The 23,731-nt window shown below is 50.1% G+C and overlaps 1 long non-coding RNA gene across 1 annotated transcript; it reads left to right on the top strand.

Annotated features, from left to right (window-relative positions):
- The first annotated feature begins 1,133 nt into the window (after positions 1–1,133).
- LOC139250295 (uncharacterized) lies at positions 1,134–18,428 on the top strand. The gene is made up of 5 exons (XR_011591286.1): positions 1,134–1,273; positions 15,703–15,865; positions 16,000–16,086; positions 18,014–18,233; positions 18,364–18,428. It is a non-coding gene; the product is annotated as an uncharacterized lncRNA (long non-coding RNA).
- The last annotated feature ends 5,303 nt before the right edge of the window (positions 18,429–23,731 follow it).

Below are 23,731 nucleotides of genomic sequence, written 5' to 3'. Positions count from 1 at the left end.
CACCTAACCAGCCTTGTTCTCCCGGCCCCACCTCCACCTTCGAAGAAGCTGGTACTCCTGGCCTCACTTTGTCTGGTCCACTGGTTCCGGCCTCCTGTGGTATGCCCAGTGAGTGAGAGGCTGGGAATGCCGGAATTCTCAGTGTTGGGAGTCCCTCGCTTCACCACCTCCTACGTCGCTGGCCTGTTTGGGCCGGGCAGAGGCCTCACCCCTTACCAGACCCAGCAGGTTCACCCACGTAAGGGCAGAACCTGGATATCCAGGGCCCAGGCCCAACTTGTGGCCTTTTTACCAAAGGTCCACCGGAGTTACTGCAGGAATATGCCGGAAGGGATGCAGATTTTCAGCTCCAATGAGCGGATTTCTCAAATGTTCCATTTCTAGTGATATTTTAAGAACATTTGAAAATTCTGGACAGGAATAGACCCACGGGTCCACTCAGCCTGGCCCATACTGTGCTTCTCGACTCGAACGGGAAACACTGCATTCAAAAGCGATTGGTACAAACTAGTTTGGCTGCTTGTTTGTAAGTTTCAGCTGTGGCTCAGTGGGTCGCTCTCTCACCTCTGAGTCAGAATGTTGTGGGTTCAAGTCCCACTCCAGGAACTTGAGAATGTAAATCTAGGCTGACACTGCAGTGTAGTGCTGAGGGAGTGCTGCACTGTCAGAGGTGCTGTCTTTCAGATGAGACAAACCGAGACAAACCGTCTGCTCTCTCAGGTGGATGTAAAAGCTCCCATGGCGGCATTTCAAATAAGAGCAGGGAAGTTATCCCCAGTGTCCTGGCCAATATGTAGCCCTCAATCAGCATAACAAAAACAGATTATCTGGTCATTATCACATTGCTGTTTGTGGGAGCTTGCTGTGCACAAATTGATGCCGCGTTTCCTACAACACAGCAGTGCCTCCACTCCAAAAGTACTTCATTGGTTGTAAAGCGCTTTGAGATGTCTGGTAGTCGTGAAAGTCGCTATATAACTAGTTTGTACCAATCTCTTTTGAATGCAGTGTTTCTTTTTCTTTAAGTGTGAATATGTTTTTTCCAGAGGACAGCCCACTTGCTCTTGTTATTCGTTCCTCTTTATGTGGTTTGTACTTGAGCTGTGAGAACCCTGTAAGGAAGTTCAGTGACAATCAGCTGTCTCTGAAACATCGACGGTAGCATATTATACAGTGTGTGAATGAACAGGAATTTCATCTTTTAAAAATAATTAATTTGAAATGTTTGGCCCGAGGCTCACAGCCGTGACTCTGACCCTCTGTGTCGCAGTGGGTAAGTAAATGCCCAGAGTGGGGTCACCCAACCTGGGTTTGGTTTCATATGATCACATTTCTGAGTTTGATTTAGCGATTGTGGCCGGGTGGTGTGAGTCGGGTATTTTGCAGTCAGATATTTATGTTTAAGAATTGAGATATGTTGGGATTTCTCATGGTTCAGTGGACAAATACCCGGTAAGATGTGACACTGAGCCACACTGCCCAGTTATCCCACTCCTGGTCTGTGTGTGTGACTGCTGGGGTGTGGAGACCAATAGGATCAACTGCTCTTCCAGGCTGAGAAGCCATCCACGATGTATTGTTCAGATTCACTTGTGAAGAACAGGCGTTGGGTGAGCTATCAGTAGGCTGGCCCCTCCTGTGAGGTAAGAGACAGTATTATACTAAAAGCAAAGGCTGACACAAATGCATGGCAACGTGGAAATAAAGCAACAAAGGGATACAAAGAAAGTAAGATCTGCATAAAGGAATACAGAAAAAAAATACTGGTGATGACTATCAAAGCGAACAGCAGAAGTTGTAAGGGGTGGTTTTCAGGGGGGGTCAGCTTTCCCTTCTGACCTTATATGAGTGGTTTTGAATCGCTCCCACACCCTTGGTTCTCGACTCTGGAATTATGAAGGGACTGTGACAGACTTGGACAGACCATCGGTTTCAATGTAGGAAGCAGGTATGGCTTTATTGTGTTTAAAAGGAAGTAAAAGACACATCTTTAATAACATACAATACCAATACACACTGAGGGGTACAACACATTGAATAAATTGTCAACATACAGCCTGTGAGAAAAAGAATACAGCTTAAATGCTAAATGGGGTGAAGAGGAGAATGAAGATACACTTACTCAAGTTATCCCAGCCTCCCGCTCCGAATTCCCCTAACTAAGTTATAGCTCTGGGGATTCAGGGGCTATGCTCACCAATGCCTTTTGACAGTTGCCAGTAAATCGCGGTTTCGGGGTTCACTGCACATGGCCTTCAAGGCGAGCCGTACCCCGGACGGGGGAGAGGACTTCGGACTGCGTAGTCTTCAGTTGGGGTGAGTCCGTTGAGCGGTAAGTTGTGTTTTGGATGTATGGGGTAAGTACCCACTTTCTTTGGTTAGGAATAGTTTTAGTTATTCCTTTTAGGTAATTTCTCACCTGTTGGTCATTCAGAATTAAATTGTAGAGTGGGAATAAATGTTGATTCTTCGGTTTTTGCTGAGTTGGTTTTGGTTGGTCATTTCGCTGGTTGTGGTGGCCTGGGTTGTCAATTTGGTTGTTGACAACTTTCCGTTTCGTGGGCCTCTTGCTGTTGACCCGCTCGGTCTATTCTTGATGATTTCTTGCAGTTTTCTCCACTACTCCATTTCTTCACTCCCTACCTCCGGCTGCTTGTGTTTTTCCTTGTAAAACTGGGAATAGATATACCCCCAAAAGGCTTCCTTATCTCCCACCAAATCTGGCCCAGCTCTTTGTTTCAAGGGAGCTGCTCATTAGTTTTGAGCTCTCTTCTTTGTCAGAATTTGTCGGGCTCGTTCAGCAGTAATTTGATTATGATGTGTTAATGTGGAAAATCACCGGTTGGCATTGTTGAAGCAGTGTTTAAACTCTTGGGCCGTTGGGCTGGGCCCGTGATTTCTATAGGTCTATTTGCATACCACTAATGGTCTCTGGTGATTAGCCTGATAGCTCTTGGTGCGTTTATTGTCACTAGGGAGCGAATTTTTATGTCTCACAGTTCTTGTTAGTTATCAATCAACTCATTCTCCCAGACAGATTGAATTCGCTCCAATACCCAATTCCTGAGTGAAGTCCCATCCTCTGTTCTGGCAGCCTGTTGCAAAAATATTCCTTTAGAGATCTTAAACTGTAAAGCTCTTAGGTATCTTCCTCAGAGTATTTCCTAGGATACCAAAATGTTCTTCTAGTTCCAAATTAAATTCCCTTTCCTATGAGTCCAAACACTGGTGGGGTGTGGGGGGGGGGGGGGGGGGGAGGTGGCTCCATGAATGCATCCCCTTTTTTTTCCCCCCTGCATGCCTCGTCTGCCCCTTTAAACTCATTTGTGTCTCAAAGTTTTTCCTTCCATTTTAAAAGTCCAGAAAGGAATTTTTCTTCTTTGCAGGGGAAAGGTACAAGGAATCTTTGCGAAATATTGGTAAATTCTACAAAGTTATCAACAACCATCATAGGCAGTCCCTCGAAGTGAGGATGACTTCTTCCACCCAAAAAGGGATGAGTTCACAGGTGTTTCAATGAAGGACCTAATATTCCAGATCCCGAACTACATCTTGAAGGGTGGAAGATGCCTGTGCGTGGATTTTTTTAACGTGGTGGCCATTGCGCACCAGCCACCACACGGGCTTGACAGAGCTAGGATTAACCAAGACGACTGGAGACCAGCTCTGCTGCACGGACCTAGTGCACACACATACCACAGTGTGGACTAGCCCATGCTGAAGTAGAGACCATGTCAGCATTTACGATTCAGTTAGATGGGTGAATGAACATAAGGAAAATACAGGGATATTGGAAAAAGGCAGGCACATGGGATTAGGACTGTACTGCTTGAGCGGAGGATAATCACAGATTGGTTGTGCATGTACTGCCTGTTTCCATGTTGCATGTTCCAAATAGCGCCTTTCACAGCCACCAGAATTGCAAAAGTGCTTTACAGCCAATTAAGGATTTTTAGAATGTAGTTGTTATGCTCATAATAAAGAATACTGTATGCAATGAGAAGTGTGACCTTAGCTCCCTTAATTAAACTCCAGAGTGTTGGTACAGCATGGGAGGCCTGCTTATCTACAGTGCTGCCAAGGGATGTTGGGATCCCTTGGGACTCCAACAGGTAGGCCCTCTGCTGTTGGTGTGATACAGGTTGCCAAGGGTTATAAAAAACATAACATCACTCCCTCCCAAAGTCAATAGTACACTTATTTACAGGGAGAGACGATCTGGGGCTTTTCGCTCCCTTGTCTATTCTCTCGGTACAAATACAGGTGTGGGTGAGTTGATTGGCTCTTCACTGGGGTGCTGGGGATGGTGAGTTCAGCTTCATAGTCAACCGTGATATCGGTTGCCACTTGTGTGTGTTGGAGGGTTGAAGTTGGTGGTGTCCTCTTCGTGTTGCTTATGGCTGTTTGTGACTCGCAATTTGGTTTGGTCCAAATGCTTTCTGCACATTAGCCCATTGGCCAGTTTGACCCGAAACACGCTACTCCTTTCTTTGCCAGCAAGCCATTTTGGACCATGTCCATAGTGGAGTACAAATACAGCGTCATTGACTTCAATGTCGTGTGACAAGTTTGCGCGATCATGATACATGCTTTGTTGATGCCGCCTGCCCTCGACGTGATCATGGAGATCAGGGCGGACAAGAGAGAGCCTTGTTTTGAATGCCCTTTTCATGAGCAGCTCGGCTGGGGGAACCCCGGGGAGCGAGTGGGGTCTGGTGCAATAGCTGAGCAGGACTCGGGACATGCGGGTCTGCAGGGAACCTTCGGACATACGTTTCAAGCTTTGCTTGATGGTTTGGACTGCCGGTTCTGCCTGGCCATTGGATGTGGGCTTGAACGGGGCAGATGTGATGTGCTTGATCCTATTACGGGTCATGATTTCCTTGAATTCAGCACTGGTGAAACACGGCCCATTGTCACTGATGAGGACATCAGGCAGGCTGTGTGTGGCAAACATATGAGGCCCATCAGGCAGGCCATGGCTCATAGGCTGTCGATAGTGGCAGTGGACATGCTTACAGACATTATTACACATTCAATCCATTTTGAATAAGCATCCACAACAACCAAGAACATTTTGCCTAGGAATGGGCCCACAAAGTCAACGTGGATCCGAGACCATGACCACAAACTTTAGCGGTGCCTCTCTGGCTGCATTGCTCAGTTGAGAGCAAGTGTTGCATTGGGGCACGCAAGACTCTAAGCCGGGCCACCACACATGGGATCTGGCTATGGCTTTCATCATTACTATGCCTGGGTGGATACTGTGTTGGTCATGTATGAATGTTTCCCTGCCTTTCTTCGGCAAAACCACGCGATTACCCCACAAAAGACCATTCGCCTGTATGGACATTTCGCCTTTGTGGCACTGGAATGGTTTGATCTCTTCATGCATCTCCGCTGGGATGCTGGACTAGCTCCCATAGAGGACACAGTTTTTTACCAGGGACAGTAAAGAATCCTGGCTTTGGCGGGCCGTGATGGGTGACTTTTCATTTTCGAATGCATCCATCACCAAGAGGAAGTCTGCAGGCTGTGCCATTTCCACCCCGGTGGTGGGCAATGGTAGCCAACTGAGAGCATCAGCGCAGTTCTCTGTGCCTGGTCTGTGGCGGATGACATAGTTGTATGCAGACAGCGTGAGTGCCCAGCTTTGGATGAGGGCCGAGGCATTGGTGTTAATCCCTTTGCTCTCTGAGAATAGCGATATGTGGGGCTTATGGTCAGTTTGAAGTTCAAACTTGAGACCAAACAGATACTGGTGCATTTTTTCACCCCATAAACGCACGCCAGAGCTTCTATTTCAATCATATTGTAAGCCCTTTTGACCTTGGACAAACTCTCGGATGCATAGGCGATCGGTTGCAATGTTCCTGATTCATTACATAGAAACATAGAAAATAGGTGAAGGAGTAGGCCATTCGGCCCTTCGAGCCTGTACCACCATTCAATAAGATCATGGCTGATCATTCATCTCAGTACCCCTTTTCTGCTTTCTCTCCATACCCTTTGATCCCTTTAGCCATAAGGGCCATATCTAACTCCCTCTTGAATGTTGTAACACACCCGACCCCGTATGATGACGCATCGCAAGCTAGCACTAATAGTTTACATAGGTTATACAGAACAAGCAGTTTGTTGGAACATGACAGATTTCTGTCTTTCTCAAAAGCAGCGTCTTGTGATTTCCCCCATAACCAGTCGTCTCCCTTGTGCAGTAGCACATGTCGGGATCTAGCAAGGTGCTTAACCCAGGTAAGAAATTACCAAAATGGTTGAGGAGTCCCAGGAATGACCACAGTTCCATCACATTCTGTGGTCTCGGCGCATTCTTGATGGCTTCCGTCTTGGTGTCGGTGGGTCTGATGCCGCCTGCCGCAATTCTTCGTCCTAAGAACTCGACCCCTGATGCCAGGAAAACACACTTCGAGCATTTCAACCTGAGTCCCACGTGATCTAGCCGACTTAGAACCTCTTCCAGGTTCTGCAAGTGTTCGATGGTGTCCCGACCTGTGACCAGTATGTCATCCTGGAAGACTACGATGCACGGAACCGACTTTAGCAGGCTCTCCATGTTCCATTGGAAAATTGCCTCGACCGAACGAATCCCAAACGGGCATCTGTTGTTGATGAACAGACCTTTGTGCATGTTGTTGCAGGTGAGGCATTTCGAAGATTCCGCCAGCTCCTGCGTCATGTAGGCTAAGGTCACCTCCAACTTGGAGAACGTCTTTCCTCCAGCCAGGGTCGCAAATAGGTCATCTGCCTTGGGTAGCGGGTACTGTTCCTGTAGCGAAAAACGGTTAATCGTTATTTTATAGTCCCTAGAAATTCTGACCGTGCCGATGCCTTTGAGAACTGGAACAATCAGACTGGCCCACTCATTGAACTCCACCAGCATGATGATGCCTACTTGCTGCAGCCTGTCCAGCTCAATTTCCACTTTCTCTCGCATCATATATGGCACCGCCGTGCCTTGTGGTGGATGGACTGTGTACCGGGAACCAAGTGGATCTGCATCTTAACCCCCGAGAAACTTCCAGTGCCTAGCTCAAACAACGACGGGAATCTACTCAGATCCTGGGCACATGAGGTGTCGTCGATGGACGAAAGCACTCGGATGTCGTCCCAGTTCCAGCAGACTTTTCCCAGCCTGCTTCTGCTGAACAGTGTGGAGCCATCTCCTGGCACAATCCATAGTGGTAGTTTGTGCACTGCTCCATCATAGGAGACTTTTACTTCTGCGCTGCCAATAACAGGGATCATCTCTTTGGTGTAAGTTCTTAGCTTGGTGTGAATAGGACTGAGCTTGGGCCTGTGTGCCTTGTTGCACCACAGCCTGTCGAAGGTCTTTTTGCTCATGATAGAGTGACTCGCACCCGTGTCCAGTTCCATGGATACTGGAATTCCGTTCAGTTCAACTTTTAACATGATCGGTGGACATTTCGTGGTGAAGGTGTGCACCCCGTACACTTCTGCCCCCTCGGTTCGAGTCTCTAGTTCAGCCTGATCCACAGTGGATCGATCTTCCTCTGCAAAGTGGTGGTTTGTAGCTTGTCTGCTCATTCGCTGGAGGTGTCCCATTGTTCCACAGCCTTTGCACGCATAATGTTTGAAGTGGCATTGATGGGCTCGATGATCACCTCCACAGCGCCAACAAGATGTTAATTGCCTCGCATTAACGATTGATGGCGGATTCTGGGTCATCTGAGGTCGTGTAGCTGCAGGCATGTACGTTCTGCCATATGCATTCCTGCTTGAAAACAACTTTACTTTGTGTTCATTACCAGCCGAAACCTCTTTATGCTGCAAAATTTGTTTGGTGTTATCTCTGGTGGACATGAATGCCTGGGCTATCATTATGGCTTTGCTCAGATTCGGTGTTTCAACAGTCAATAGTTTGCGAAGGATAACCTCATGGCCAATGCCAAGCACAATAAAGTCTCTTAGCATTTGCTCAAGGAATCCATCGAATTCGCAATGTCCTGCAAGGCTCCTTAGTTCGGCGACGTATCTCGTCACTTCCTGGCCTTCTGACCATTGACACGCGTAGAACCGATACCTTGCCATCAGAATGCTTTCCTTCGGATTAAGATGCTCCCGGACCAGCATACACAGTTCTTCATAGGATTTGGTTGTTGGTTTCACCGGAGCTAGAAGATTCTTCATGAGGCCATAGATTGTTGCCCTACACATGGTAAGGAGGGTCGCCCTTTGTTTGGCAGCGTTCTCGTCCCCTTCCAGCTCATTGGCCACGAAGTATTGGTCGAGTCGCTCCACAAAGGCCTCCCAATCGTCCCCTTCTGAGAATTTCTCCAGGATACCAACAGTTCTTTGCATTTTCGCGTGATTGTTCATTATCTCGTCGCCAATTGTTGTGCTCATAATAAAGTGATACAACTGAGTACTGTATGCAATGAGTAAGTGTGACCTGAGCTCCTTTAATTAAACTCCAGAGTGTTGGTATGGTATGGGAGGCCTGCTTATATACAATGTTCCTAAGGAATGCTGGGATCCCTTGGGACTCCCAACAAGTAGGCCCTCTGGTGGTGGTGTAATACACGTTGCCAAGGGGTACATACATAACAGTCGTTACTGTTGTAATGTGGGAAACACGGCAGCCAATTTGCGCACAGCAAGCTACCACAAACAGCAATGTGATAATGACCAGACAATCTGTTTTTGTTCTGTTGATTGAGGGATAAAATTATCAACAACAACTGTTATTTATATAGCACCTTAAACATAGTGAAACTTCCCAAGGGGCTTCACAGGAGTATTATGAGATACAAAATTTGACACCGAGCCGCATAAACAGAAATTAGCGCAGGTGATCAAAAGCTTGGTCAAAGAGGTATGTCTTAAGCAGTGTCTTGAAGGAGGAAAGAGAGGTAGAGAGGCGGAGAGGTTTAGCAGGGAGTTCCAGAGCTTGGGGCCCAGGCAACAGAAGGCACGGCCACCAAATGTGGAGCGATTATAATCAGGAATGTTCAAGAGGGCAGAATTAGAGAAGCAAAAACATCTCGGGTTGGGGGGCGGTGGGGGTTGTTGTGGAGCTGCAGGAGATTACAGAGATAGGGAGGGGCAAGGCCATGGAGGGATTTGAAAATAAGTATAATCTTGAAATCGAGGGGTTGCTTAACTGGAAGCCAATGTTAGTCAGCGAGCACAGGGGTGATGGATGAGTGGGACTTGGTGCGAGTTAGGAAAAGGGCAGCTGACTTTTGGATCACCTCTAGTTTACACAGGGTAGAATGTGGAGGCCGGCTAGGAGTGCGTTGGAATAGTCAAGTCTCGAGGTAACAAAGGCATGGATGAGTGTTTCAGTATATTAAGAGAAAGGGAGCAGCTGAAGGGGAATGTGGGCCCAATAAAGACAGATGCAGACGAGACTATAATAGATAATAAGGTCATGGCAGGCTTGGGCAATGGAAACTTTGCATCTATTTCGAAGAACTTACGAGAATTAATGCATGTAAAAAATGTCATTGTATAAATATTGGGACTTAAGAGAGACAAATCTGCTGGTTTCCACCCCGGATATTAAAAGAAACCATTGAGGAAATTATAGATGTGTTTGTCATAGTTTTCCAGAGTCTTCTAGAATCAGGAATTAAGTCCTTGGTCTGGAAAATTGCAAATGGTGCTCCATATTTAAAGAAGGGAGGAGGCAGAAAGCAAGTAACTACTGACCCTGTCAGTTTAATGTCAGTTGTGGGGAAGTTGCTGGAATAGATCACCAGGACAGAGTGACCGAGCATGCGGACAAGTCTGAGCTGATCAAAGAGAGCCAGCACGGACTGTGAAGACTAGGCCATGTCTGGTTCATCGAGCTGAATGTGTTTAGGAGCTCACTCGCATGGTGGATAGGGGAGTGTCTATGGATGTGGTCTGCATGAACTTCCAGAAAGATCAGGTTCCTGACAGATTATCAAACATGAGAAGACATGGAATTGAAGGGGACTCAGTGACATGTGTTGGTCATTGGTTGAGAGATAGGAGACAGTGACAGGTACTCTGATTAGCAGGATGTGACAAGTGGTGTTTCCCAGGGATCGGGACTGGGGCCTCAGCTCTTTACCATATTTATTCGTGATTTGGATGAAGGGATTGAGTTGCACATCCAAGATGGCACTAAGTTAGGAGGCACAGGAAGTTGTGCAGATGGGAACAGGAAGTTACAAAGGTACATAGACAGACTCATTGAGTGGGCAAAACTATGGCAGGTGGCGTTTATTACAGGGAAGTGTGAGGTCATCTATTTTGGATCCAAGAAAGACAAATCAGAATTTTTTAAAATGTGTTTTACTTGTATGGGGTGTTTGTGAACATCATTGAGTGGGATATGCCTATTTATGGGCTCAATTTTCCCCAAGCCCATTTTCTGGCTTATTCCCAGAGTTACTGTTGTGTATCTGTAAACTGTAATAAACGCCACCTGCCATAGTTTTGCCCACTCAATGAGCCTGTCTATGTACCTTTGTAACTTCCTGTTCCCATCTGCACAACTTCCTGTGCCTCCTAACTTAGTGCCATCTTGGATGTGCAACTCAATCCCTTCATCCAAATCACGAATAAATATGGTGAAGAGCTGAGGCCCCAGTCCCGATCCCGATCCCATGTTCCGCCACCAGGGAGTGCATCCCCCGAAGTCCCAAGGGATCCCAGCATCCCTTGGGAGCACTCTATATAAGCCAGCCCCTAAGGCCTGTTCCTCACTCTGGAGTGTCTTAATAAAGACCGCGGTCACTGTTACTTTAACCTCTCTGTGTGCAGTCTCATCTGTGTTAGGAACACAATAACTGGCGATGAGTATACGAATCCAACAGAAAGATGCAGCAAACTGTGGGCATCCTGGAGAAGTTCTCGGAGGGTGAGGATTGGGAAGTCGATGTCGAACGGCTGGACCAGTACTTTGTAGCCAACAAGCTGGATGGAGAAGGAAGCGCTACAAAAAGGAGAGCGGTCCTCCTCATGGTCTGCGGGGCACCGACCTACAGCCTCATGAAGAATCTTCTGGCTCCAGTGAAACCCACAGATAAGTCGTATGAGGAGCTGTGTACACTGATTCGGGAGCATGTTAACCCGAGGGAGAGCGTGCTGATGGCGAGGTATCGGTTCTGCCAGCGATCTGAAGGTCAGGAAGTGGCGAGCTACGTCGCCGAGCTAAGGCGACTTGCAGGACAATGTGAGTTTGATGGCTACCTGGAGCCAATGCTCAGAGACCTTTTTGTACTAGGCATTGGCCACGAGACCATCCTACGAAAACTTTTGACTGCTTTGACACCGACCCTCAGTAAGGCCATTGCAATAGCACAGGCGTTTATGTCCACCAGACAAATCCCTCAGCACACAAGTGACTCAGAGCCTGCAACAAAGGATGAATGCAAGGTAATTCACACCTTGTTGGTGTTGTGGAGGCTTCCATTCAGCCTTTTCATACCGTTTCAAAGGGTATGTTTGAAGAGCTGTGGAACAATGGGGCACCTCCAACGAGCTTTCAGATGAGCTGCAAGCTCTGCAAAACCTGCTAGCGACCACGTGGCAGAGGAAGATCGGTCCATGGTGGATCAAAGCAATTTCGAGCCTCAGAGAGAGGAAGCAGATGCTGAAGTACAAGGGGTGCACACATTTTCGACGAAATGTCCACCTATAATGCTAAATGTAAAATTGAATGGTTTACCCGTAGCCATGGAACTGGCACTAGCCAATCCATCATGAGTAAAAAGATGTTTGAGAGACTGTGGTGCAACAAGGCATTCAAACCAGCCCTGAGCCCCATCCACACGAAACTGAGAACGTACACCAAAGAGCTTATCACTGTCCTGGACAGCGCCATGGTCAAGGTCACCTACGAGGGCACGGTGCATGAACTGCCACTCTGGATTGTCCCAGGCGATGGCCCCACACTGCTTGGAAGGAACTGGCTGGGCAAAATCCGCTGGAACTGGGATGACATCCGAGCGCTATCACATGTCGATGAGGCCTCATGTACCCAGGTTCCAAACAAATTTCCTTCCCTTTTTGAGCCAGGCATTGGAAACTTTTCCAGGGCAAAGGTGCGGATCCACTTGGTCCCAGAGGCATGACCCATTCACCACAAGACACGAGCGGTACCTCACATGATGAGGGAGAGAGTGGAAATCGAGCTGGACAGGCATCATCTCCCCAGTGGAATTCAGCGAGTGGGCCAGCCCGATTGTTCCAGTACTCAAAAGTGATGGCACGGTCAGGATTTGCGGCGATTATAAAGTAACTATTAATCGTTTCTCGCTACAGGACCAATACCCGCTACCTAAGTCAGACGACCTATTTGCAATGCTGGCAGGAGGCAAGATGTTCACCAAGCTCGACCTGACTTCGACCTACATGACGCAGGAGCTGGAGGAGTCTTCGAAGGGCCTCACCTGCATCAACACGCACAAGGGACTGTTCATCTACAACAGATGCCCGTTTGGAATTCGGTCGGCTGCAGCGATCTTCCAGAGAAACATGGAGAGCCTACTCAAGTCGGTACCACGCGCGGTGGTTTTTCAGGACGACATATTGGTCACAGGTCGGGATACCGTCGAGCACCTACAAAACCTGGAGGAGGTCCTCCAGCGACTGGATCGCGTAGGGCTGCGACTGAAGAGGTCAAAATGCATTTTCATTTGAACAGAAGTGGAGTTTTTGGGGAGAAAGATTGCGGCGGACGGCATTCGGCCCACAGAGGCTATCAGGAACGCGCCCAGGCCACGGAACGTCATGGAGCTGCGGTCGTTCCTGGGACTCCTCAACTATTTTGGTAACTTCCTACCGGGGTTACACACCCTTTTAGAGCCCCTACATGTGTTATTGCATAAAGGTGAGAACTGGGTATGGGGAAAAAAACAAGTAATTGCTTTTGAGAAAGCCAGAAACATTTTGTGCTCCAACAAGCTGCTTGTATTGTATAACCTGTTTAAATTACTTGTGCTAGCATGTGATGCGTCGTCGTACGGAGTCAGGTATGTATTACAATAAGCTAACATTGCGGGGAAGTTGCAACCTGTCGCCTATGCCTCCAGGAGCTCGTCTAAGGCCGAGAGGCCAGGCACCGAGAACTGTGCGGATGCTCTCAGTCGGCTGCCATTGCCCACCACGGGGATGGAAATGGCGCAGCCTGCAAACTTGTTGATGGTGGCGCAGCCCGCAGACTTGTTGACGGTCATGGAAGCGTTTGAAAATGATAAATCACCTGTCACGGCCCGCCAGATTAGGACTTGGACCAGCTAAGATCCTCTGCTGTCCCTAGTAAAAAACTGTGTACTGCATGGGAGCTGGGCCAGCATCCCGTTGAAATGCAAGAGCTAATCAAGCCGTTCCAGCGGCGAAAGGACGAGCTGTCCATTCAGGCAGACTGCCTGTTGTGGGGTAACTGCGTAGTGCTACCCAAAAAGGGCAGGGAAATGTTCATCTCGGATCTCCACAGCACACACCCGGGTATAGTAATGATGAAAGTGATAGCTAGATCCCATGTGTGGTGGCCCGGTATCGACTCTGACTTAGAGTCTTGTGTACGGCAATGCAGCGGATGTGCTCAGTTGTGGTCCTGGCCCTCCAGACCATGGTCAAGGATCCATGTCGACTATGCGGGCCCGTTTCTCAGTAAAATGTTTCTGGTAGTGGTGGATGATTTTTCAAAATGGATTGAATGTGAAATAATGTCGGGAAGCACCGCCACCGCCACCATTGAAAGCCTGAGGGCCTTGTTTGCCACCCACGGCCTGCCTGACATACTGGTCAGTGACAACGGGCCATGTTTCATCAGTGCCGAATTTAAAGAATTCATGGCCCGAAATGGGATCAAACATGTCACCTTGGCCCCGTTTAAACCAGCCTCCAATGGGCAGGCAGAGCGGGCAGTACAAACAATCAAACAGAGCCTTAAACGAGTGACAGAAGGCTCACTCCAAACCCGCCTGTCCCGAGTACTGCTCAGCTACCTCACGAGACCCCACTCATTCACAGGGGTGCCCCCGGCTGAGCTACTCATGAAAAGGACACTTAAAACCAGACTCTCGCTGGTTCACCCCAACCTGCATGATCAGGTAGAGAGCAGACAGCAGCAACAAAATGTAAACGATGGTCGCGCCACTATGTCACGGGAAATTGATCTGAATGACCCTGTGTATGTGCTAAACTATGGACATGGTCCCAAGTGGATCACGGGCACGGTGCTAGCTAAAGCAGGGAGTAGGGTGTTTGTAATCAAACTAGACAATGGACAAATTTGCAGAAAGCACCTGGACCAAACGAGGCTGCGGTTCACAGACTGCCCTGAACAACACACCACCTTTTTCGAGCCCACAACACACACCCAAAGGATCAACGACACCACCCCGGACCAGGGAATCGAACCCATCATGCCCAACAGCCCAGCAAGGCCAGGCTCACCCAGCAGCCCTACAGGGCCAACAACACGCCAGCCCAGAGAGGGCACAGCCAACACACCAGAACAGACATTTGTACCGAGGCGGTCCACCAGGGAAAGAAAGGCTCCCGACCACCTCACTTTGTAAATAGTTTTTGTAAAGTCCTTGCAGTACAGACTCACACGAGGCATATGCTGAAGCCAAGGTATAATCAGGACCTGCACCTTTATTACACAGCTCTCGAATGCCATACTTGCCTGAGGCCTGTCCTTATATACCTGTCTGGGACAGGTATCCAGCGTCTTCTGCAAGTGCACCCCTGGTGGTACAGGTCATCTCTAGTTACAGTCATGTATAGCATGGTAAGATACAGTTATGTACAGTAGTGTGAGATACATGACAGTTTTCACTTTGACTATGGGGGGGAGTGATGTTGTGTATCTGTAAAACATGCACTCCCATGTTCCGCCACTGGGGAGTGCATCCCCTGAAGTCCCAAGGGATCCCAGCATCCCTTGGGAGCACTGTATATAAGCCGGTCCCGAAGGCCTGTTCCTCACTCTGGAGTGTCTTAATAAAGACTGCGGTCACTGTTACTTTAACCTCTCTGTGTGCAGTCTCATCTGTGTTAGGAACACAATAGTTAGGCCCGTTTTTATAGGCCAGAAATGCTGCCGAAATATTTTGCCAAAGTTTCCTCGATGTATAATTCGAAGTTGGCTCCGCACATCGTGTCCAGTCACCTTGGGAGGTGGAGCCTGCTGTCTGTGCCAAAAAACGATGCCGCACCTTCTGCACATGCGTGCGAAAAAAAGTTATGTTTTTGACATCGTTCCAATGGATGCACATGCTCAGTACAGCTCGGATTTGGCAATCGCATTTTTAAAGAGCCAGTTGTGTGTGTTACAAGTGCTGCGTGAGAGCATTAGAAAAATCGCAGCTGCAGCAGTACAAGATGCCACACAGTGCAAGGACCAAAATTTCTTATAGGAAGAAGTGGAGGCACCAGTGATTGTGATTGTGATTGAGAACAGATGGCAGGAACTGGACACCAGCAGAGGTCGCATAAAAGTGCCACCAAAAGAAATGAAAAAACGCTGGAACCAGGTTGCCGAAGATTACTGGACAGTGGTGATCACCATGAGATATGGAGGCCAGTGTAAAAAGAAATGGCAGGACCTTGATCGAATAGTTAGTGTCAGCAATATTTTCATTTTTTCAATGCAATTGTAAATGTGACCAGCTGCATATGTCCCACCCAGCAGAATGACACCCTCTCTAAAAAGTTACATTTTCATCTTTGCAGAGGAAGGTGGCACATAATAAAAGGGAAAGAACTCGAACAGGAGGAGGTTCTGCAAATCTGCACCCACTGACACCTTTGGAAGAGAGGGTCGCTGCTTTGATGGGTCCTGCCTGGAGAAAAGCAATCAGTACTGCACAAGCTGGGCCCACACTCGAGGGAGAGGGTATGTCCTGCAAGTTCATCATGGTCCTTCAAATCAAACTGCTGCCTGGCCTGCGATGTGTGAGCCTGCTCATGCCACCCATCCTGCTCCCTCCTCTGCTGCTAACCATTTGACTGTTCTGTTAAATTTTGCAGAACTTGAGGCCATCTCTGACGCTGCAGAAGAAGATTCAGACACGGACGAGCCTGAAGAGGAGAACATCTTCCAATCCATCCATGGGGGTGAGTGGGAGGGGATGGAGCTGGATGAAGCTCCCACTGTTGCACTGACTTTGGAGGAGGTGCTGCTCATGGAGGTGACAGCCCTCTTCCATGACTAGCGGTTTGAGTGTTGATGGGTCATTCCATGGTTTCACATCTTCCGAGGTTGCAGGTCCCAGTGGTATGGTACAGCGAGGCACACCCAGGGCCCCACCGTCCCAGGCTGTGGGTCCCAGTGGTGGGGTGCGAGCCACACCCATGGAGAGGAGAGCTCAAACATGCTCTCCTGAGGTGCAGGATGTTACCGATGTGGTTCAGATGATGTCATTGAGTGCGGAGAGCATTGACCTTATCCGATCACTCCTGGACGCCATCAGTGGGACTGTTGGGAGAAATAACAGCAATGACACGGGAAATGGGAACGATATCCGGGATCATCAGTGAGGGAATAGTGGCCATGAGGGAGGGAATATCATAGGTAGTGCAAACCACATCACTGACCATGAGGGCTGGAATGTTGCAGGTCGTTGAGACACTGTCAGGGCGCATGAGGGACAGCATGTTGCAGTTAGCTGTTGCAATAAGGGAACACGCCCAGACCCCGCGTCCATTGACAGGATCAACTGCCACTCCCACTCCAATCCCTGCACCAGTCTCTCAAGAGCCCAAAGCCAGGCCCTCCAACTTGCCATTGACGCTAACGCCCCCCATCCTCCAGAGATGTGCAGTACCCGAGATGTTAGAAACAATAAGCTTGGTATCAAGCCCAGAATCACTGCGCCAACCACTGCGGGCAGGTGTAATGGAATGTCCAAGACCAAGCGCAGCGGGCGGTCTTAGAATAAGGGGGATGAGAGATGGGTGCAGCCTTTCTTTGCTGCTGTTATTATTATCGTTATTGTTGTAATTGTTCTCAAATTAAAAGTTTTTTGTAAAAGTTATGTAAATTTACAAGTTTTTAAGTGATCTTAAAGAGTGAACTTAAAGAAAAGTTTGATACAAGAATAATTTTCTTATTGTAAACTTTTGATTAAAATATATTTTACATTAAAACTGGATCACGTTCCATTAACACAACACAAGATTACTGAACAGCTCCAAACAGTAAACATGTCCTTGTGGATTAGTTGTCGCTGAGCCCTCAGGCATCAGTAAAGCATTCCCGGATCAGCTGCTGGCCCGCCCTCCTCCGCCATCGTGCTCCATCCTCAGGCACTTGCATGGCTTCCTCATCCTCGTCGTCCTCCTCCTCCTCCTGCTCGTCACCTGCATCGACCACATCATTATCATCAGCCACTCTCACCGCAGGTGGGTCTTGCACTACCAGGAGCTGCTGCCTCATGATGGCTAATGTATACAGCATGCAGCACACAACAGTGAACTGACCGACAACATCAAGGGCGTACAGCAAGTAGCCTCTGGAACATCAGAGTTCATAGGGTGCTGGGTAGGAGGCCTTACCCACCTTGGGTATATTGAACGCCTATCTCGATATACCCGAGGTGGGTAAGGCCTCCTACCCAGCATCCTATGGGCACTGATGTTCCTGATGTAATGAAGTCAAATCAATTGTCCCCTACGTAGCACCAAGATGCAGAAGACTCGCACATTGTATGGCATTGGCAGTATTGCCCCCATTCTTAAATTTAACCATTGAAAGAAGCTCAAAACAGCAGGAAAGCAGGCAGCACAGGTTCACAGTTGTATCTCTCCAGGTCTGTATGGATGGACCACATCCAAAGGTCTTGTGACTTCTCTTCTTGACCCCCCCCCCCCACCCCGCCTTGAGTCTTGTGACTTCTCTCTCTCCCTCCCCCTCCCCGGGCCTCCAAGCCTTCCGATCGGCACCTCACCCTCTCTCTCTCTCGCCCCCCCCGCCACCCCCAACCTTTACTAATTGTAGTCTTGTGACTTCTCTTTCTCTCCCTCATGTTCCCTGGGCTGCAAGCCTTTTGATCGGCACCTCGCTCTCTCTCCTCCCCCTCTCTACCCCACGGCTTGTTTTGAAGCCAAACCCTGAGCCACTGTATCTGGGAGCGAGGCCAATTCTGCCGGCCAAACCTACGACCCTCCAGCCCTGCTTCAAGACGTTCCCTGGTGGCGTGTGAGTGAGTAAAAAAATGAGAGAACTTCTGAAATCCAACAAATCTACACTTCTTCGTTGACAGGTAAAAAAACTTTGAACTTTATTATTGATTTTGACAGTGTTCTTGACTCCCTCCAAAATCTTCGATTTAAAAACGATGGCTTCTTTCAGCGCAGATTTGTGAATGTGTCCTGGTTTTCTTAACTCGCCAGAAGGTTTTCGGGAGTGGCCAGATACGCCGACCTCAGAGAAAAAAATGTTGGCCAAACTGCGAACAATTGAAAAAACCGGTGCAGACATGAGGGAACGTCAAAAAAAGTGGCCTAGAAAAATCAGAGCCGTGTCAGTTACACCGGCGCAGATCGCAGGGGGAAACTTGGAAAAAATAAATACACCAGAAAAAACAGCGCACACCAAAAAAACAGCGCAAATGACCAGGGAAAATTGAGCACTATGTGTCTCTATCTATATAGCAATCTATATTAAAATTCAGCCACCAGTGGATTTTAAACAGGAATTCTTAAAAGAACATGAACTGATTATATTATACAAATATATATTAACTGTCTAAGTGCTGCAGCAAAGTAAAAGCCTCTTTCTTAGCTGAAACCACCTTTAGTGTTTTGAACTTGCCTTGTAGTCAGCAAATACACGAGGATGGGTCACAGTGCTTTGAAACGTAAACCGCTGGTGAACCAGTGAAAGTGGGTTAACAGCCTCGGGGGCAGGAAGCAGTGGCAGCAAAGGTAAGAAGGGTATTAGTTCACCAGTGCCAGCTGCTCCCTTCCTTTATTGATTTGTTGCTAGCCCATTCTCTCTCAATTCACCAATGTTGCTGTTAATCCATTCATCTGCTGATGTGCCTGCTGCATCAGGAATTGATTTCCGTGTGTCCATGGCTCTGGAGTTGGTTCGTGGCCGAGTGTTTAAGGCGATGGACTAGAAATCTATTGTGGTTTCCCCACGCTGTTTCGAATCCTGCCGACGACGGGTTTTAGCATAATTCATTCTATAAATGCCGGTGCTTTTAGTGTCCCCTTCCCTTTTATAGGGGGCACTGGAAAATTGTGATTTTAGTGCCCAAAAAAAAGGAAAAAAAAGGGCCTTGTAAATGTCTGGTGTGTCACCCAGGTCGGGTGGCACGATTTAATGTTTTATGTTTTTGCAGGTAGACTCTAAAAGAGTATCAGTTCTCACTGTCCCACTAACTTACTGATTTGTTGGTATTGCCACTGCTCCCATTTATTCACTGATGCTCACAACTCCATTCGTTTTCTAACCAGAATTTGGGGTTTGCAGTTCTCCGTGTGTTTAATCCGGTCCGCCAATACTTGGAGAAGCCGGGCTTCCCCCTCGCTGTTTGCCGAGTGTGTTTGTGGCTGCACAAATCCAATTGTGGGCTGCAGCCCGACCCATTCAATGAGAACAACTTGTATTTATAGTGCCTTTAACGTAATAAACCCTCACAAGGTGCTTCTCAGGAACGGTATCAGACACAATTTGACACCGAGCCACATAAACAGATATTAAGCCAGGTGAAGAGGTCGGGTTTAAGGAGTGACCAAAAGGAAGTAGAGGCGGAGAGGTTTAGGGAGGGAATGCCACAGCTTCGGGCCCAGACAGCTGAAGGCACGGCCACCAGAATGGTGGGGCGAAGGGAGTGGGGGATGCACAAGAGGCCAGAATTGGAGTGCAGAGTTCCCGGAGGGTTGAAGGGCTGGAGGAGGTTACAGAGATAGGGAAAGGGCAAGGCCGTGGAGAGATTGTAAACTCACTACCTGACTGATTTCATTTCCTCGAGTGGTTGAGACTGAAGTGAGCACTCGTAACTACCCACCCAAAGCATTTACAATCACCCAATTGATATTTTTGGCCTAACCGACCCCCAGACTCCTCGTTAGCTGTTGTTGGGCCTGGAGCCTACTTGGGGCTGATTGGCCTATGTTGCAACCCAGATGAACTCAAAGCACACCCCAGGACTCACTTATCAGGCACTAAACGGCCACCTACGTTTATTTAACGGAACTGGCGCCAGCATCATTAGCATATTCAAGGGTCCTAGCACCTGCTTTAGGTGGCCGTTCCGGATGCCTGAAAATCTTCTGGGGCCATTGGATGTTTTCAGGTGCTCTTGGGGTGAAGGACAGACCCTGGGAAATTGGTCATTCTTGCTCCTGTTTTCCGTCTGGATAATGGGCGCAATGATGGCCAATTTCTCGCCTAATATTTCTCCAAAGCAAACAATCTCAGGCTGTTCAAACTCTCCTCATAGCCTCAGGTGCCTGAAGTAAGAAACTTTTCTTTCACAGCCATAGTTCCACGACCTGTTTTGAAATAACGTTTTCAGTGATTGCCATCCAACATGATTATTAAGCAATTAATTAATGAGAGGAAGTTGAGTAACAGAAGCAAAGACATCCTTGGGGCTCAGTGCAATAAACCACATTGTGGAGTCTTGCTGGGACCCAAATTCCTCTTTATTTTTACAGCTCAGATTGTAACCAACATGCCATCTCTTGGAGCAGGGGGAGTCAGTTAGTAACTCTGCCCTCCCCATATCTCCCAGGAGTTAATGCCCAGTTAATGGACATGTGAGAAACTGTGCAACACCACATATCCCATCCGGCATTGCAAACCCGTTTAAAGTAGTTCCAAACTTCTGTGTTTTTAAAATATTTTTCTATTTGCGACATTCAGAGTGAAGCATTTTAGAGCCACCGGTTTCTTTCTCCTTTTTCCCCCTTCACATTTCCTCCCCAACCCCCTCCTTTCCTGAAGGCTTTGCCTCCTTGCTGGGGTCCACTTCCACAAGTACCGGATGCCTGTTGGGTTTTGGCCAAATGGCAATGAGTCACACATGAGCCTTGACGATGAGTGTTGGCAGGATTAGACCGTGGGAGGAATTAAAGAGCTGCCCTCTCCGATAGCTACACATTTGCATTTCTAGTATGGTCACTACATAACGATAAGGAGTGGGAGCCTTGCTCATTCTCACCGAACTCAGAACACTGAGGGCAGCTGCAGGACCTTGTCGATCCAGACTGAGTTTATCCTGACCTCCCCGGTAGTGGTCACCTGACCCAGAACCACTGGTTCAGCTCCTTACCGCTCAACCATTGCGAAACACGATCCGCCAACTCATGCTGAAAACACAGATTAGCTGTGTTTCAAACACATGTTCCTCGTACAATGTTCTATTACTCTCTCCTCTTTAGCTGAGGATTTCTCTGTAAGGTAACCTTGATTGGGTATGTTTCATGTTGGAGTTTCTGTATTTCAACCAAGTTCAGAAAGTGTTTCTGACATCGGGGTGGGGGGCAGATCAAGAATAAGATTTACTTCAGGGACTGGTGGGGGTGGGGAGGAGTAGGAAGCTGACCACCTGCCCTGCCCGTCCTGGGTAATTAAAGTTTTCTCCCCTATGGTTTGCCATAGAGCACCAGCTCAACAGAAGGAGGAAGGTAATTTGGTCTATTAATATGTGTGAGAGCAAGAATGTTGTATTCAGCCCAATATAAACTGTAAAAACGCTTGTGGTTTAGAGACAGAGATGGTCGGTGTAATGTGTGACTGCTCCTTAATCTAATATGTTGAGGAAACAATGCTCATCTTGATCTGATCATCAATGACCCAGGACATGTACAGGGAATGGAAGTCACTAAACCTCAGGGGCAGCACCTGCAGAATGATAAAGTTCAACATGATCTGGGAGTCACAACGACCCACGACCCGGAGCCAGAAACAGAATCTGGGATTGTCCCATCCCCAGGCTTTCTGCCCCCTCCCACGACCGTGTTCACCTCGGCCACATCAACCCCGACCGTGTTCACCTCAGGGGAGGTCCCCCTCCCCCGATCGTGTTCACCTCGGCCCCCCCTCCCCCGACCGTGTTCACCTCGGCCCCCTCCCTCCCCCGACCGTGTTCACCTCGGCCCCCCCTCCCCCAGCCGTGTTCACCTCAGGGGAGGTCCCCCTCCCCCGATCGTGTTCACCTCGGCCCCCCCTCCCCCAGCCGTGTTCACCTCAGGGGAGGTCCCCCTCCCCCGATCGTGTTCACCTCGGCCCCCCCTCCCCCGACCGTGTTCACCTCGGCCCCCCCTCCCCCGACCGTGTTCACCTCGGCCCCCTCCCGTGTTCACCTCGGCCACATCTCCCCCGACCGTGTTCACCTCAGGGGAGGTCCCCCTCCCCCGATCGTGTTCACCTCGGCCCCCCCTCCCCCGACCGTGTTCACCTCGGCCCCCCCCTCCCCCGACCGTGTTCACCTTGGGCCCCCCCTCCCCCGACCGTGTTCACCTCGGCCCCCCCCTCCCCCGACCGTGTTCACCTCGGCCCCCCCCCTCCCCCGACCGTGTTCACCTCGGCCCCCCCCCTCCCCCGACCGTGTTCACCTCAGGGGAGGTCCCCCTCCCACGACCGTGTTCACCTCGGCCCCCCCTCCCCCGACCGTGTTCACCTCGGCCCCCCCTCCCCCGATCGTGTTCACCTCGGCCCCCCCTCCCCCGACCGTGTTCACCTCGGCCCCCCCCTCCCCCGACCGTGTTCACCTCAGGGGAGGTCCCCCTCCCCCGACCGTGTTCACCTCGGCCCCCCCTCCCCCGACCGTGTTCACCTCGGCCCCCCCTCCCCCGACCGTGTTCACCTCGGCCCCCCCTCCCCCGACCGTGTTCACCTCGGCCCCCTCCTCCGACCGTGTTCACCTCGGCCCACCCCCTCCCCCGACCGTGTTCACCTCAGGGGAGGTCCCCCTCCCCCGACCGTGTTCACCTCGGCCCCCTCCCCCGACCGTGTTCACCTCAGCCCCCTCCCCCGACCGTGTTCACCTCGGCCCCCCCCTCCCCCGACCGTGTTCACCTTGGGCCCCCCCTCCCCCGACCGTGTTCACCTCGGCCCCCCCCTCCCCCGACCGTGTTCACCTTGGGCCCCCCCTCCCCCGACCGTGTTCACCTCGGCCCCCCCTCCCCCGACCGTGTTCACCTCGGCCCCCCCTCCCCCGACCGTGTTCACCTCGGCCCCCTCCTCCGACCGTGTTCACCTCGGCCCCCCCTCCCCCGACCGTGTTCACCTTGGGCCCCCCCTCCGACCGTGTTCACCTCGGCCCCCCCCCTCCCCCGACCGTGTTCACCTCAGGGGAGGTCCCCCTCCCCCGACCGTGTTCACCTCGGCCCCCTCCCCCGACCGTGTTCACCTCAGCCCCCTCCCCCGACCGTGTTCACCTCGGCCCCCCCTCCCCCGACCGTGTTCACCTTGGGCCCCCCCTCCCCCGACCGTGTTCACCTCGGCCCCCCCCTCCCCCGACCGTGTTCACCTCGGCCCCCCCTCCTCCGACCGTTTTCACCTCGGCCCCCCCCTCCCCCGACCGTGTTCACCTCGGCCCCCCCTCCCTCCCTCCCTCCCTCCCCTGACCGTGTTCACCTCGGCCCCCCCTCCCTCCTCCGACCATGTTCAGCTTGGGCCCCCCCTCCCCCGACCGTGTTCACCTCGGCCCCCCCCTCCCCCGACCGTGTTCACCTCGGCCCCCCCCCTCCCCCGACCGTGTTCACCTCGGCCCCCCCCCCCTCCCCCGACCGTGTTCACCTC

This window comes from Pristiophorus japonicus, unplaced genomic scaffold (genome assembly GCF_044704955.1).
Source record: "Pristiophorus japonicus isolate sPriJap1 unplaced genomic scaffold, sPriJap1.hap1 HAP1_SCAFFOLD_367, whole genome shotgun sequence".
NCBI lineage: Eukaryota > Metazoa > Chordata > Chondrichthyes > Pristiophoridae > Pristiophorus > Pristiophorus japonicus.
The sequence above is the reverse complement of the archived record's forward strand: the minus strand, read 5'-3'. Positions and strand labels throughout refer to the sequence as shown.